Source organism: Rhineura floridana, chromosome 11 (genome assembly GCF_030035675.1).
Source record: "Rhineura floridana isolate rRhiFlo1 chromosome 11, rRhiFlo1.hap2, whole genome shotgun sequence".
Lineage (NCBI taxonomy): Eukaryota > Metazoa > Chordata > Lepidosauria > Squamata > Rhineuridae > Rhineura > Rhineura floridana.
Window position 1 is genome coordinate 36,969,739 of NC_084490.1, and position 12,037 is coordinate 36,981,775.

Below are 12,037 nucleotides of genomic sequence, written 5' to 3' on the forward strand. Positions count from 1 at the left end.
AAGATTCTTCCAGCAGGCCCTCTTGCCCGTTCTTGCTGATTGCATCCAGTTGTGGTGAAAGTAGGTGAGTCAGCCACTGAGAGGACTCTTCTCAGTGGTAAACAAACCACCATTTCATGATGATTGCCTCCCAGGGTATACCTGTGGTTGCGATAGCCATGAGACCCAATCCAGGCCCGTGTCAGAATTGGAGCACTTCAGGGATCTCCTGTGCAGGCACAGACACACACACACACACACACGGAAGGCCCCACAGGTGAGTCAGCCCCTGAGAAGACTCTTCCCAGTGGTAAACACAATCCCCTTTCAATATGATTGTCTCCCGGGCATGTCTGCTCTGGTGATAGCCATGCAACCCAATTCAGAAATGGAGCAGTTCAGGGATCTCCTGTGTAGGCACTGACACACACCCCCGGAGTGACCCACCACAGCTTTAAAAAGGAGTATTTCTTGATGGGGATGTAAACCACATCTTCAAAACAGTCTCCTACTGGTGATAGGAAAATGTCTTGACCACTGGGAAGAGTCTTCCAGCAGGCCTCCTTGCCCGTTCTTGCTGATTGCATCCAGTTGTGGTTAAAGCAGGTGAGTCAGCCACTGATAGGACTCCTCTCAGTGGTGAAGACATCACCCTTTCATGATGATTACATATTTTTTTACAGTGACAGCACTGAGCTGTAACCTGTGGAGAATGTTGCCTGAGGTAAGGAAGCAAATGCCGCTCCCCCTCCACCACACACACACTTCTCCCTGAGAGCAATTTGTATTTATGTTCTGTGAGAGAGAGAGAGAGAGAGAGAGAGAAATTCCCTTGATATTTTGATAAAGAGTATTGTAATCTGTGGAGAATGTACTGTATAGTCATGTAGAGTAAGCAAGTTTTCCAAGCGGGATTTGGGCAAGACATGGCCAAGACATTTTGCTGCCTAGGGTACAACAGTAATACATTAAATGACAAAAGACCTTGATGTCCTTTCATGACACCATAAATCAGTTGCCTGAAATGGCCACTTCACTGTGCCCAATAGTAGGGCTGGCCCTGGATTTATTCACACGATCCTCTAATTCCAGAATAGTCACATTTAAGTTCAGAATATAGGACTCAAATCCTTGAGGATAGGTTATAAACTCCTATCATAAATAATGTTGTGAGTTTGGGGATTGGAATGGATGATCCCTGTGAGTCACCTTCCAGCCTCTGATTTGGAATCCTGTGCCTTGGCGTGAGGGGCTGGCTCTGCTGGCCAGATGAGTTTCTTTTGTTAAGCAATTAGAGTGGCCAGTTTACTAATGGGTCCTTTGTTATTGACCCAAAATACCCTTTTGTCATTGAAACTCTTCAGGAGAGCCTTACCCCCCCCCTTCCTGGCTGCTAGAAGAGGCTTGTGTTTTTAGTGTGGAGAAGAAAGACTGGGAACTGGAGGCAGGCAGAGAGACTGTCTCTCTGCACCATGGCTTTAGGATGCCTCCTGTAACACTGATGGGAAAGCTGGATATTGGACTACTGATGCCTTGAACCCCTCCATCCTAAGCTCAGGATGGAATGTGTGTAAATAAAATAATCATATTTCATAAAGACATCACTATCTCCACTGATCTTCTTCCCAAGGAAACCAAACCCAGGGCAAGCACAGGGACCCCTGAAATCTCACCGCTCGGAGATTGGGGAGGCACGCAATACTGGTGTTAGAAGTGGGATTGAGTTTCCTGGAAGAAGCATTGGGAGCAAGGTGTGCCTGAGTCTAAATGGAGGGAGAAACAGCAATCCTCGAACAGCTAAGATTGATGTTCCAGCAGCAAAGGGAGAACCAGCAGCAAAGGCAACATGAGCGCCAGGAGGAACAGCAGCAAAGGCAAAAAGAGTGGCAGGAGCACTGGCACCAGGTGAAGCATCCCAACCCAAGTCTCTTTCTGGCATTATGAGAGCCATGGGTGGCGCGCCTGCTCCTGCTGCTGCTCTCTCTGTCTCAGCAAGCCTACGGGCCTGTCCCATAACCAAACTCTTTTCCTCAGAAGTTAGTAAAATGTTCATTAGGGTTTGGATATCTGCCCAGCTGGGATGGTGGCTAACAAATATAGATTGCCACAGATCGTATGCTTTCCCAGGGTCTTCTCTCAAGGGGGGTGTTTGGTTTTTCCAATTGAACAAGTCAGAGGTTGTGAAAGGGACATAGACGTAAGCTATACCTCCTTGTCCATCAAGGACTTCGCGCATAGGGGCTTGAAGATAGCTATTGCCGCTCCTATGTTCTCTGTGATCCTCTCTCTGGCCAGTAACGTCTTGTGCCACCTTTTCTAAAATCTGGATTCTCTTCTGTCTATGGGCCTTTTCCTCAGGGGTGTTAGCTGGACTGTTGCGGATTTCATGGGCATATTTATGGAGAAAGGTTGGGCTTTGTCCCGTTAGGCACAGGGAGCATTCTGGATTTGTATTGAAGGGGGGCGTATTCGGGGCGGCTGGACTTGAAATGCTTGTTTCCTGTGAGAGTAGCAAGGTTCTGCAAGTCTCTGGTGGCTGTGGAGGATCTGGTGGGGGTTTTTTGCCTGAGGCAAAAAAGGATTGTTGGATCGCTGTGGGGTTGTTTCCACATGGCTTTGCTGTATTGGTCCTGATAAGCCTGACAACGTGCCAAAAGGCCTATCCAGGTTTATAAGCTGTGGAGGTGGGCTAGTGGGCCCTGATCTGTCCTCACCCGGCGGTTGTCTATACGGTGGTGGTTGTCTATATAGTGGGGCACTGGGTGAAGACTCATCTTCTGTTTGTGGCAGCACTGGTTGGGCTGGCTTGGAGATGGGGCCTCTTTGCATCATGATTCTCATTACAATTGGGGAGGGTGGATCTCGGTCTAGCTCTTGCCACATCAAGGCATACTGGATGGAATCATGCTGCTTCTGATCTGTGAGCTCTTTCAGAACTTTAACTATTGCTTGGTAGTTAAAGGTGCCCTCTGGGGGCCACCCGGTCCCCAAAGTGGGCCACAATTTTTGACAGTAAAATATTAACTTGTCTCTTTCTAGTGGATATTGAGTCTCTGCCTGTATGATATCGAACCTGTTGAGGACAAGCTGTAGTGGGGTGTCCTGTTGTCGACTCTTCCCTAGCCTCTTGTTCCTGGCCTTGGAACCTGCTCCTCCCATCCCGGGGGCTCTAAAGAGGTCTGTTTAGGGCACAACAACAGTCACGGCTTTCGCTTCGTTCGTTTCCCGGCCTTTTCCCTCGCGGGAGAAAGGAAACGCGGTACTAGAACTCCACTCTCGCTTCGAGGTAATTACCACTGTGGATACGCCTCGTCTCAGTCACACCCACACACTCAGCACTCCCCTCCAAGGTTTGATTTATCCTCACCTGTCTTCTGGTGTTCTGCCTGATCCGCTTGCACTGGCAATCAGAAGGTTCTCGTCTCGATTTACTGGAGGTCCGCTGACGATACTCTGCCGCCTCGGCCGGCCTGGCGCAGGCCCGGATGCAGGCCAAACAACTTGGGCCTGGAGCGCTCTCATCCAACTGTCTGCAGCCCCGTACGACACAGCAGAGGTCGTCTGAGGCGGATACTCCTGGCTGGCTTGCCAGTTTTGTTACAAAAGGAGTCAGGCCTGAATGGAGGCCAGACTGATAGGAACTCTATATTCCCTAAGATGCCAATAAGGAATAGAGACGAGACCAGAGTACCGCAAATACTTGCCTTTATTTGAACCTTTGCAAAGGGAGGGCCACTCTTAAGTGACTCTCCAGAATTGCTGACAGCCATCATATTTATAGGCTATAGATGCGTCACATACATATCATTAGAAATGCATAGCTAATCAGAAATACATCATTGTTTGATTTCTCAGCATCTGTCTATTCTGGTCCACTTCTGTGTTCTCCCTCCAAACTTCCTCTATCCTTGACCTTTGGTCTGGTAAGCTGGGAACAACATTTTTAATTGCGAATGAAGCTGATAAGCGGAAAAACTCCCGTACTTTTTCATAAGGGAGGCAAGCATATGTTTCATTTAACATTATTTGATTTTATTCCACTATAACATTTTTAATTTTAACTCATTACAACAAATGGGAGAGATATTTGAAAGCATCTTTGGAGAGGAAATGGAGACCCTATGTGAGGAGGTGAGAACCTTACCTGATCAGCTGCTACAATGGGTCGAGAGTGTCCCAGGAGTCCAGTTGCAAAGCACCCAGACTGGGGTGGCTAAAGAGATCCAGAAAGTGGATGGGCAGCTGGAGGGTTTGGACTGTAAGGAGTTGCAGTCAGTAGCGGAAGAGGAAGAAGATGCTTTGATTGTCCAGGAGCCTGCCAGGGGGGATGACACTAGGAAGCTAAAGACCCAATATTTGAAAGAGGACAGGCTGGAAAACAAAGAGGAAGATGCCTAGGGAGAAAGTGGGGTAGAGGCTGAAGAAGAGATGCTGTTGATGGATTTCTTCACTACATGTGTGCCAGCTGTGGGAGAGAAAGTGCAGAAGGAAAAGTTGGAGAAGTGTGTGCAAGAGGAGCTGCCAGAGCCTGGAGAAATGGCTTTGCCAGAAAAAGGGCAGGAGGAGAAGCCTGAGGTGGGAATGCAAGTCCAAGAGGAGCTGCCAGTGCCTGGAGAGATAGGTGACTTTGCCCCTTGGGTGCCCCATAATGGTCTTATAGGATGGGATGCAGTTCTTATGATGGGTGTGTTGGTGTGAGCAAATTCCAGCAGTGAGAGGCACCCAGTGCCCTGTGAGTTTGGAGGGCAAGAGGCACAGGGAGAGTTACCTGTTTGGGCCCATGATTTACACTGGAGATGGTGAGGCAGAACAGAGAAGATTTCTTTCTGCCAACCTGGGTGGGCTAGGCCAGCTAGTCCTAAAGAAGATGCCCCCAGATAAAGACTTGTGGCAGGACTTTGATTTGGAGTTTGGGGCAGGAGACAAAGTGGACTTACTTAAAGACTTTTCCCAGAGCAGAGAGGGGGAGGAAAATGGCTACAGTCTGCCATGTGCTGATGAGGAAACAAATTTGTTTCTGGATATGAGTCCCAAGACCCTGCAGGCAGCAGCAGGGATCAGCTTGGACTGGGAAATTCATGAAGCCCCAAGACAAAGGGCCATGAGAGCAACTACATGGTTTGCCATTGTCAGATTTAAAATTACATAAATCTTCTGTTGTCATAACAGGCTAGGACTGGGGAGGGCAGCTATGGGAGATCTAGAAAAAGTCCTCAAATGCAAATATGTATCACTGAACACTAAAGTCAGGATCATTCAGACCATGGTATTCCTGATCTCTATGTATGGATGTGAAAGTTGGACAGTGAAAAATGTGGATAAGAGAAAAATCAACTCATTTGAAATGTGGTGTTGGATGAGAGCTTTGCACATACCATGGACTGCATAAAAGACAAATAATTGGGTGTTAGAACAAATTAAACCAGAACTGTCATCAGAAGTTAAAATGATGAAGCTGAGGTTGTGGCCAAGGACTGAAGTAATACACAGACATAGCAAGCTGGGTTGAAGAAAGGGCCACTTTTTAAAACTATAAACAAACCCCTTAAACTAATCTGCAGAGGGGAAACATAGGTGCAGGAACTGTCTATAAGCAAGCAGTTGCAATACAGCTGTTGGGTGACCGGCTCCTGCTGGGGAAGGGTAAGCCATTATGCTTACCCCTTATCCCTGCCACACACTGTAAGTGAGCAGGGGGGGCTTCCCACATCGCTACCCCCTGCGCCCTACATCTTTGGGTGGATGAGATAATTTACCCCTCAAAGCAGCCCATATTCTGCCCCCAGACCCTACAGCCCTGACTTGCAGGCCTCTGGAGCCACCAACCACCTCCAAAGGAGCCTAAGGGGGGCACCTAGCTGCCCTTATCTACTTCCCTTCCCACATCAGTGACCAGACAGTCTAAACCAACTCAGGGAATTAACCTTAACCATGTCAAATTAGCCAAATTAGCTGAAATAACCTATTAACCATGAAACCGCCTAACCCTATTCCATCCCACCACCACAGTGTGGAGCAGGCAAAAAACCTGCCCGCCAGAAAGGGTGGGTAAGATAAAAATTCGTACTCGGCCCTGAAGCGACCAGATCATGCCTTAGCAATGGGAGAGCAGGCTGGGCATCATGCTCCAAGAGGAGGTTTAATGGGGTGGCACAAGCTTAAATAGGCCCCGATGCCACAGCCCCCATGTAGCACACCATGCACGCACTTTGTGTGTGATGTGTGACCGCTGCCCTCATCAAAGATGGCAACCAGGGCTTTACCCCTTGCTGCAACTATGCCCCACCCCACAGGCTGCACTCAGCGGAGGAGGACTTATCATGCTTTGGACACATAATGACAAGACATGATTCACTAGAAAATACAATAATGTTGGGAAAAAGAGAAGGGAGTAGAAAAAGAGGAAGGGCAAATGAGAGATGGATTGATTCCTTAAAGGAAGCCACAGACCTGAACTGGCAAGATCTGAACAGGGTGATTCATGACAGATGCTCTTGGAGGTCGCTGATTCATAATCATAAGTCATAAGTCAAAATTGACTTGAAGGCACATAACAACAACAGCCCCTAAAACCCCCCAAAAGAAATCTATCGATAAATATTTCCCTCTTAAGCTCTTGGAGTTGCCTTTCTGAACATCATTACATTTTCCTGCAAAAATTAAAATGGAAAGTGGGCTCTATTTGACTAGCATCATGGGTACCTAACAGATTGCAAAACTCTTACTGTGTAGTGATATAAATTGTAATATTCAAATGAATTTATAATATTTATTATTCTGTGTGACTCTGTCTTCCTTAGGTCTGCTGTCATCCTGTTGTCGGCGCAACTTTCCTCTTCCTACATTGTCATCATGACTGGTAACTTTTCTGGGGTTGGGAAACTGCCATTCATGGGCCACATGCATCCATCAGCCTAGTTTTATGCTGCCTGAAAAAAATGGTGTGGCAGAATGAATGAGAAAGAGCACTGTACTGTCCTGGAATGCTACAAACATCATCCACTTTGGGCTCTGGCTCCACCCACCTTCAACTTTGTCTTCTCTCATGATCAGTTGTAGCTCTATTTTCCCATGCATTAAAGATTGTTCATAGGGAAAAGGTTTCCCACTCCGGATTATCCCGTCTTCCGTACTCTTCTTCCCCCACTTGCTCCCTCTCTTGCACTTGAAAATGCTGCTATGGTAAACATGTCAGCTCCAGGGAAATGGGAAAATGCAATATCTGGAAACTGTTTTCTCACCCACTTTATCTCAATAACATTTTACGCACTACTGTGTCAAAGTCCCTTTCTGAAGAGTTAAAAGAACTATTTCTCATGGGAAGAACACATAATTAATCCAGATGGGAATTTGTGCAACAATAAGTGAATCAAGGGGGAACTAGCTGAGGATAAGAACAGAATCAGATCAACAGAGGTCCATAACATCATACCTGATTGAACGAGGTGACATCTGAGATGTGGATGGGAAGGACAGATGGTTCACATTGCCTGCCAACTGCTTTTAAGTGGAGCAATCAAAATACATCCAGAGTGGGATCCCTTTGAGGTGAAGGTTTTCCTATTTCAGTGAACATTTTTATAACAGAGCAGAGAAGAGGGACATATTTTGCCTTGATAATGGAGCTTCAGATCTTCAAATAGTAAGATGTTTCAGGTCTTCAAACAGGGTTGGACACAGCTATTTATTTATTTATTATTTATTTATTTATTTATTATTTGATTTATATGCCACCCTTCCTCCAAGCAAGAGCTATGCTTCCTCTGACTGATTAAGCCTCTCTGGATTCAACCCACTTGAAGGGAAGTTACAAAAATGGTAGGAGCTTTTAAATGTTGGTGTATAGAGAAGAAATATGGAAAGCCATCTCCTCTTGCAGTATGTTTAATTGCAGAGTACTGCAAACCTCTGAATGGAGGAACTATTGTGTGAGAGGAAGGGAGAAGCCATTAGTTCCTCAGTTCATTTAATTTATGGCATCTTCCACATGACTGAGTACAGTACATGCCTTGCTCAGTCTATGCACCATGATGGTCAATGTTTGTATACCTGCTATAAGCAAATATTGCAGAAATGCTGCAGAAACAGCAGCTTAGATAAAATATGTTCAGAATATATCCATTAAACATATCCATGAGTCCATTAAAGATTCCTTACATAATATTCTTAGATTACCAACAGCACTATGGTGGTGTGGAGTAATACACTTCCCAATGAAAGTGTACTCTTTAAGTACCTGAAGGGCTGTCACATAGAGGAGGGTACTGATTTGTTCACTGCTGCCCCAGAGGGTAGGACTAGGTCTAATGGTTTTAAGTTGCAGGAGCGGAGATTCAGATTGGACATTAGAAGGAACTTCTTGACAGTAAGGGCAGTTCGGCAATGGAACCGACTGCCTAGGGAGGTGGTGGGATCCCCTTCGCTGGATGTCTTCAAGCAGAGACTGGACAGCTATCTGCGGGAGATGCTCTAGCTGTGGATTTCCTGCTGTGAGCAGGGGGTTGGACTCGATGGCCTACAAGGCCCCTTCCAACTCTATGATTCTATGATGGTTCTCTAAGCTTTTGAAATGAATGAAAGAGAAAAAAGCATGCAGACCAATCTGAACTAAAGTTCCATTGAAAACAATGGGACAAGTTAAGCAAGGCTTAACTTTTTATTTCAGTTGAAATCAAATGCAAGTGCTTGAGGGTACAACCTAATCCAGGCTCTGCTGGGATGAGCAGAGCCGGCTGATTCCCAGTTCACCTGGGTATGCCACTGTAGCTAACTCATCCTGACTGAACCAGATATAGGCTGGCTTCACTTGCTTATTCAAGCACATCTGCGGCTCAGCCTCCTAAGCCAAGACCAGCATAACCTATACTGGGGTGAGCCCTCAGAAATAGGCATGTTGGGGGCAGGACTGGACATGGGAGACTTACTCTGGACCCTAACTATGCTCCGGTCAGTCATGTGACCTGGCAACCCAGTGGAGCTTACACCAGCACAAAGCGGGGTGTAAGTCAAGGCTTGTTTCTTTCTCTCTGGAAGGTTTGGACTGGCTCAGCCATCCATATCCCCACTCTGAAAAGGGTTTTGATCAGTACTTTACACCATCTTGTCTTTAATTGTTCTGGCTTCCATTGTCAGGATTGCTCCCATAGCTTTGTAAGACTTCCTCACAATGACATAAACATATATCTAGAATTCAAGAGGCTAAATATTTTTAAACACTTCTTGCTATTCAATTGAAAATATTCTTAGATGTTTTTATTACCAACTTGTACTCCTTAACATTTCACTTTCTGAAAATTATACAAGCAAAAACTCTTTTCCCTTATTATAAACCAAATACATATTTAAAACAATCCTTAACACCATTATTTTATTTTTAAAGAAAGAAAACTAATGAAATTAAGGTGCTTGTGCTTGACACACTATTTGCTATATAGATATGGATTTTTTATATATATTAAAAAAACCAACAATCCTGACAGCCAGGAATATTACAGTACAATGAAATCTAAGTCATAAGAATGTATGGGTCCTACTGGATTAGACCAAAGTCCCAACCAGTCCAGCATCATGTTCTCATCGGATGCCCCTGCAAAACCCAGGACATGAGTGCAACAAAAAAATCCAAATCCAAAATTATTGCTGATTGACCAATCAGGCTGCACACACAGGGCCGGCTCCAGGCATGTGGGGGCCGTTGGGCATCAGCTTGCCCTGGCCCCCCGGTGGGTGGGTGGGTGTGCTCGCACGTGCATCCCCCGTGCACCCCCATGGCCCCCCTACCTGTCTAGTCTTTACCATTGCCCTTAATGAAGATGGTGGCCGTGGTTTCCCTAAGGGGAATGAAGCCTCCGCCGCCATCTTTGTTGATGGCACACGTGCATGCTATGCGCACACATCTCTGTCATCAACTAAGATGGCAGCAGCGGCTTCAGTACCTTAGGAAAGCTGCAGCCACCATCTTCACTAAGGGCAATGCTAAAAAGCTGGCTGACAGGTAAGTGGGGGGCATGGGGGGCACGGATCATGGAACGGGAGCAGAGGGCCCCTCAGGGGCTCCTGTAGCTCCAGGTCCCTCGGGCCAGTGCCCAACCTGGCCACCCTTTAGAACTGGCCCTGCGCACACATGCTACAACAATAATAAGACAGTACCAAAAGAACTACACAGGCAGTATAAATCACCATAGTAAGATCTCATTTGTAATTCCATTACAAAACCTCAGTGTCATTTATGTGTGAACATATATTATGATCTGAAACAAATGACTTCCATTTCCCTTTAAAAGTAAGACGGTGATGTGACTGGTACCCTTTTCTTTGGACTCAGCAGTCTGTTTTAACCTTTTAACAGTTTTAATTGTTTTAATAACTTTTTTTCTCAGGCTGCTGAATTTGAGTTGGGAGAATTAGGCTTTGTTTTGATCTCTTTCTCTTTGAACTCAAAAGCTTCCCAAAGAGTTGTCTGCTATAGTTATTATCAGCTGTGGAGGAGATTTCACTGGGCCTGGCATCCCTGTAGGCTGACCCTTGCTGACTCTTACGATAGTTGGGTGAAAAGAAAACATTGATATAAAGCCACTACAAGGAATGAGCCACTGAGTGAGAAAGACACTGATATGACTATTCAAGAATAATGATGAATAAAGGATTGATTTAGCAAATTCTGAGTTCAGAAATCTTAATTCTTCAATGAAGCATTCTGTCATTTACAATAAATTTAATCTTGGATGGATTACACTACATGCACTACATATCGTACAACCAGATAAACATGGAAAGAGGCCTCAAAATATGCAATTATTTTCAGATTCTCTTTCTGCACTTAATATTTCCCTAGGTAATGTGATGGGGAACCTGGAAATGACAAATCAAACAGAGATTGCAGAATTTATCCTTCTTGGATTTGGTGATCTCCAGGATCTGCAGATTCCCCTCTTTCTGCTCTTCCTGCTCATCTACATTGTGACCATGGTTGGAAACCTTCTCATCATTGTACTGGTTATAGCTGATCAGCATCTTCACACCCCAATGTATTTCTTTCTAGGGAACTTGTCTTGCTTAGAAGTTTGCTACAGCTCAACCATCTTGCCCAGGATGCTGGTCAGCTTCCTTTCTGGCAATAAAGTCATTTTCTTCAAGGTTTGCTTCATACAATATTTTTTCTTTGGTGGCTTGGCTGGCACTGAATGTTATCTTCTCTCAGCAATGTCTTACGACCGCTACTTGGCAATATGTAAACCCTTGCATTATGCAACACTTATGAATAGCAGGGTCTGTCGACATCTGGCTTGTGGATCCTGGTTCAATGGCTTTCTTGCCAGTGCCATAGTAACATTGTTTATGTTGCAGTTAACTTTCTGTGGCCCCAATGCAATCAACCATTTCTTCTGTGATTCTTTTCCGATTGTGAAACTTGCCTGCAGCGACACACAGCTCATTTCCACATTAATAGTCCTTTTGTGTTCTGCGTTCACTCTTCCTCCTTTTGTCCTAACATTGACTTCTTATGTTTGCATCATTTCTAAAATCTTGAGAATTTCATCTGTTGCAGGAAGACAAAAGACCTTCTCGACATGCTCTTCTCACCTCACTGTTGTGACCATTTTCTATGGGACTCTCGTGATTGTGTACATTTTGCCAGAAACCAATGAGCTGATAGACCTGAACAAAGTCTTTTCTGTTGGTTACACCATTCTGACACCCTTGGTGAACCCTCTCATATACAGTCTGAGAAACCGAGAAGTCAAAGAGTCTTTGAGAAGGGTTCTTCGTAAATGCTGGATATAGCTTCAAAGGTTGGATAAAAATGGATGAAGTGTCCATTCTTTCTGAAATTTTTTGTATTGATATTGCTAAGACAGACTGATATGTGAAACATGAAATCTCTGCCATTTTTACACAGGTCTAGCAAAAGTTCCCGAGACATAACTGGATGACAGTCTTTCATAAAACCGCTTTTTTTCATGCAGCACCAGAATGGAGAGTTAAGAGTAAAAAGAAAATGAAAAAAATAGGCCGATTCTGCAGAGATATTTGTCAGTTTCTATTAAGGGCTGAGCTA

The 12,037-nt window shown here is 45.1% G+C and overlaps 1 pseudogene; it reads left to right on the forward strand.

The window, feature by feature from the left end:
* The first annotated feature begins 10,836 nt into the window (after positions 1-10,836).
* On the forward strand, positions 10,837-11,790 carry LOC133367999 (olfactory receptor 5B21-like; annotated as a pseudogene).
* Positions 11,791-12,037: the final 247 nt, after the last annotated feature.